The sequence below is a fragment of the Mus caroli genome, chromosome 17 (assembly GCF_900094665.2).
Source record: "Mus caroli chromosome 17, CAROLI_EIJ_v1.1, whole genome shotgun sequence".
NCBI classification, from domain to species: Eukaryota; Metazoa; Chordata; class Mammalia; order Rodentia; family Muridae; genus Mus; species Mus caroli.
In genome coordinates, this window is record NC_034586.1 from 74,764,408 (window position 1) to 74,770,407 (window position 6,000).

Consider the following 6,000-nt stretch of genomic DNA (forward strand, 5'->3'; position numbering starts at 1 on the left):
ATGGTATAATAAACATTATTTTTAAAGACTGTTGCTATTTCTGTGAATTCGTGTCATTTTTATTTGTTAGTTTTGTTCTGGGATTGAACCCAGAGTTCCATGCTAAGCATGTGTTACACAGCTAGGTACGCTCCCAGTACCTATTTACTTCCTTAGCATTCTATTTTGGGGACCTCTGGAAAGCAATTTTACAGACTTTCTTCCTGTTTCACCGGAGATCTCTAGACTTAACCTGCATCTCAAATACAAGCTTTTAAAAATATGTATCCCTTGAAGAAGGCCTTGGGGGTGAGGGGCGGGGAGTGGGGAAGGGCGTGTCCCTCTTCCCACTGTGTCCACCTTAAGTAAACCTTCTTCTTTCCATTTTTCAGCTTGGCTCTTTTAACTGTTTATTGAGGATGAGTGGCCAGACTTCAAGTGGCACAGGATGTGACCCCCACATTCAACAACTGATCCTTCAACACAAAATACCAACGCAGCACTATTTAACAATAATCTTTCTCTTCTTGTTCATCCCCCAAGATCTCATATTAATAAATATCACAATGCAAAATTATTAAAAACCCAAACACTTTAAAAGTTTGGTATCTTTAAAAATCCAAGGTCTTCTTGAAAACCCAAATTTTTGTTTTGTTTTGTTTTGTTTTTTTTTACTTCGAAATCTTTTTAAAAGTTCAAAAAGTCTCTCAATTGTGGTCAACTGTAAAATAAAAATAAATACTTTTCTTATTCCAAGTAGGAAGAACCAGGCCACAATTACAGTTTTAACAGAACAAAACAAGCTTCAACAGCATCAGTAATTCAGCGTCCAATGTCCAGAGCTTACTCATAATCTTCTGGACTCCCCCGGAGGACCAGATTAAGCCAGTTCCACTCAATGGCTTCTGCTGTCTGTGGCTGCTCTCTCCAAAATCCTGGGCTTTCCTGCAGCAACTGGGCTACACTTTTGCTAATTGTTTCTCCTGGGTTCTCTTCATGGTGCCAAGTGTCATCTTCTTTCTGTGACCGCCCCCCCCCCCCGCGCCCCATCAATCCTGGGGCTTCAGCTGCTACTTGAATCTTCACTAGTGACTGCATCTGACCTCTCTGTTCCCCATGACCTCTTCATCCTTCAAAATTAGCACCACCTAGGAGACACTTAACACGAGGTCAAGTTTGACTGCCAGTATAGGTACTCCCATACTGTTCGCCACAGCTTCTGTGTGCTGCACCGGAACACTTTCCAGAAGACTTGCCCTTAATGGTGCTGGTCTCTTCTTAATCACCAGTAATTTCCCAACCCTAGCTGACCGACATCAATTGTCCTTAGTAAAGCAAAGGTTTCATTTTAGTGATCTTGATCTCTTGTTAAGCATAGCCAATTCTTCAGCCCTAGCTGACCAGAACCATAGATTCTTCATTTAAAATAGCAAAGGCATGGACAGTGTCTATAACACACTCTCAAACTTCCCTGTATAGCTGACCTTTAATCTGATCTGAGCTCCTGGCGGGTGGAAGCACATCTCTACACCCACCCAAGAGCTCTGGATTCACGAATGAAACTGAAACACACACACACACACACACACACACACACACACACACACTTTTATATTTTGATATGCCTTGACTAGCTCAATGGCCGAGAACTTCCAAACCTCCCCGTGGCTAGCACACAGTCCCCTCCGGTATTTCCGAGTTAAGGCTTCCTAAATCCATATCTTATCTTTGCTGTCTTGTTTCCTTCTGGGCAGTCCTCCCATGGGGCCGCTTTCCCTTTGCACCTACATGGCTGGATGATTTCTCTCCTGCAAGTCTTAAATCTGATCTTTCTGCTTCTGAGTCATGGAGATTCCGATTCTTCTTTCCTCTGCATTTCTTGCCCAGGAATCCTAAAAGGCCTGCCTCTTTCACCCTGATCAACAATCTTCTGTTGGCTCTTTATTGATTAATCATAAGCCAATTGGGGACAGGGAACCTGGCAGATTCCCATGTGATTCTGGCGGCTGAATTAAGACAAAGCATTAGAACCAAATCCCCAACATCCACCCTTTCAGTCCAATAAAAAAGGCTCTTCTCTTAGACATAAATGGAGCATAACTATAACAATTATGTAAATTACAAAGTATGCTATATAATAGACATCCAGTCCATCATACCTGCCAATTAGATAAATTACTCTACCATCTATCCTAACTTAAAGAGTTTGCAATTCTATACTTAAGTTTTGATTTTAACTTGCATTACCATCTGAAAACCATCCTTTCAAATATATACATATATAATATATATATATGTATTATATATTATACTATACATTATAATATATTATTATAATACTATACATTATAATATTACATATTATAGTATACATTATAGTACATATGTATATATTTAGATTTTCAAAACAGGGTTTCACTGTATAGCCCTGGCTGTCCTGGAACTCACTCTGTAGACCAAGCTGACCTCGAACTCAGAAATCCACCTGCCTCTACCTCCCAAGTGCTGGGATTAAAGGTGTGCACCACCACCACCCGGCTCAAATCTATATTACCTTCCTCAATGCTAAACAACTTAAGTTTGATTATGAGACTATAACTAGTCTTCAACCCTGTCAGAAGTCCGAGAATGAATTAAATTATTATCTGAATATTTAGGAAGCACAAAAAAAAGCTTCTAAAACTTAAACAAATTATGGAGACAGTTAACTGCCTGGGCAGTCTCCTATCCCTCAAAACGTCAGAGCATCTGTCTTCAGCCTTCTGGCCCAGAACTGTCTGACTGACCTTGAAATGAAGCAGTAACTATGAAGGACTTGTTTGCTCTGTATTGGCAGAGCTAGACTGTCAACTATCCTGCATTGTGTGTCCTTTCCTGGACAGTATTTTTTAAATATATAGCTGAATTAGGGCAATTTTTATCCAGTGGCTACCTCACCATAACTGGAGCAACTCCATATGGAGGTTTTGATGCTCAGTTTCTTCTTTGAACTGTGAAGGGGGTACATTCAGGAGCAGGCATGACTCTAAGTCAAATGATATTTAATACTTCCATCTCCAACTTCCCTGTGTAATGTCATAAGCAAGGCCTCCATAGTCCGCATTGCTCTCTACCTTCTTGTTTCCCAAGCTCCTATAGAACAGCCCACTAAACTCTCTTAATGTATTTTCTAGCCCAAAATTCAGAGCTTCTTCCTTCCATAGTCCTCCCTAAACAACATATTCAGTTCTACACAGCAATACCCCATTCCTGGTACCAATTTCTGATTTTGTTAAGGTTAATATTGCTGTGACAAAACACTGTGATCAAAAGCAACTTGAGGAGGAAAGGGTTTATTTCACTCACACTTCTGTACAGTTAGGCAGAAACTCAAAAAGGGCAGGAAGCTGGAGACAGGAACTGATGCAGGGGCAGTAAAAGACTCAGCTTACTGACTTGCTCCTCATGGCTTGCTCAGTCTGCTCTCCTATAGAACCCAGGTCCACCATCCCAAAAGTGGCCCACTCACAATAGGCTGTGTCCTCCACATTAATCACTAAGTAAGAAAATGCCTTACAGACTTGCCTACAACCTGATTTATGGAGACAATTTCTCAATTGTGGTTCCTTCCTCTCAGATGACTTCAGCTTGTGCCAAGTTGACACAAAACTAGCTAGCACAATAGCAAAATGATGGCCATGAAGGTGTAAAGACACATGTTGGGGTGGGGTACCACTCACAGTGATCAGACCAAGGGTGGAGAGGAAAGATGGGAGTCTCAGCCACTTCCTGAGTCATTTTATTCCAGAGACATTTTCACATCTTTCCTCTTCAGCCAACTGCTTTATCTTTACTTGGGAAACAGAGAAATATGTTGGACTTTGTTTTGGATTCTCAGGAAAGTCATTCTCTTGAAAATCAGCTTCTGAGAAAGGAACCTGAACTTTTGCTCAGTATTTTTGAGAATTTTGAGATGTTAAGACATTACCTAAATGACAAGCAGAACATACCTAAAGTTGGTTTGACTTAAGAGCTACTGCTTAAATTGGGACTAAATGGTGTGTTGGCATGAACTTCTTGACATCTGTCACTAATTCCCTCACCCCACCCCACAATGTGGGATCAAATCAGACTAACCAGGAAAAATCTTTTCCTGGCATTGTGGGACGATGGAGAACAAACCAGCTGATGGTTAACCAGCAATGTCTTCAGAGAATATTGTTCAGAAACATGGGGACGTTGTCAGAACTATGTTGGACATGGAAGTGGTTGCATGAAAACCACACAAGGGAAGCTGAAATAGGAAGATATTAAAATTGGAACCAGTCTAAGTTTCGTAATGAAGTCCTGTATCAATCCAACAAGACAGAGTTGCATGTGTCAGTTCTTCCAAAAGCCAAGAACCCTTATGAAAAACATTCTCATGCCCAGCTACCTGGCACTAATGAGGTGCGTTCACATTGATTCTAATCCCTTCTTGCATTGTCTGTCATTACATCCACATTATAGGATGAGACCAAGGATGGATCAATGGTGAATAAGAACACATGTTGACCAGGACTGCTTAGATGTACAGATCATTAGTTAGACTCACTTGAGGACCCTTGACGGAACTGTGTGATGGGGGTAGGGGAACTGGGTAATCATTAGATCTCTTCCTGATGTGTTCATATTGAATAAATCTTTTTCTGCTTTCATACATATATATACCTTGAACATTACTCATGGAAAGAGTGTTCTTTGAAAAGTTAGAAGGGGATAATTAATTATCACAGTTAACATTATCCCAACAATATAAGATGGAAGAGACTTTTTTTTTCAATAAAGACTGATTATATTGTTTGTAGCCTGATCAGTAGAAAAAATTCACATTGTCATAGTGTTACAACACAGACGAATAGAATATAATTTCTTAGAAAATGCCCAAACAGTTCCAAAGCAGAAGGGAACTGAGTGTGTCAGCTCTGACTTTAGATTAAGTTATATTTTGATATGAATTTTAAAAATATATTGTTTTTGCCCCTCTTCTAACAGATATCATCACTACTTGTTCAAAAAGAGTAAAGACAATGCAAAAATAAATACTCTGCTTAAAACCTGGAAACAAAAATCATTCCAAAGATGTCTCCAAGTCAAAGCTTAATTCAGCATATTAAACTTGAATTTTAATGATTTCTTAAGTTTTCTCATCTGAAGGGTTGCTTTGTTTGGGATGGTATTTGTTCGCATAAGAATTCATGTATTGAAGATTTGCTACCAGTGTGACAACATGAGAGGTAGTGGACCTTTAAGAAACAGGCCAAGTCCGAGGTAATTAAGCTCCGGTGAAGGTAGTAGCCTGGGAAGGAGTTGCTATAGTCTTGGATAACTCTTTTGCATTGTTTTTGTTTGTGTGTAATGCTCAAGGTCAAATCCAAGGCCGTACACCTGCTGAGCATGTGCTGTACCATGAACTACACTATACACCATACACCCTACACCCTACACCCTACATACACCATGAACTACACCATACACCCTACACCCTACATACACCATACACCATGAACTACACCATACACCCTACACCCTACATACACCATACACCCTACACCCTACATACACCATACACCCTACATACACCATACACCCTACACCCTACATACACCATACACCACACACCACACACCACACACCACACACCACACACCATACACCATACACTATACACTGTACCAGCCCTTCTCTATCATTCTTAGGGGACCCTGGTGAGTGAGCCCTTGCCATGCTCTGGGTTTCTGTCTTGATGTGTGATTTCTTCCTCAGGTGGGACAATCTCATAATGTCATTTGTGATGTGGACAAGATGTCTTCCAAACTGTAAGAAGTTTTTTTTCCTTTGGAGTTACTCAGCCTTGAGGAATTGTTTTGCTTTGTTTTGTTTTGTTTTGTTTTGTTTTGTTTTGTTTTGTTTTGTTTTGTTTTCTTTTAGAGTTACTCAGCCTCGAGGATTTTTTTTTTAATTAGGTAATTTCCTCAATTACATTTCCAATGCTATCCAAAA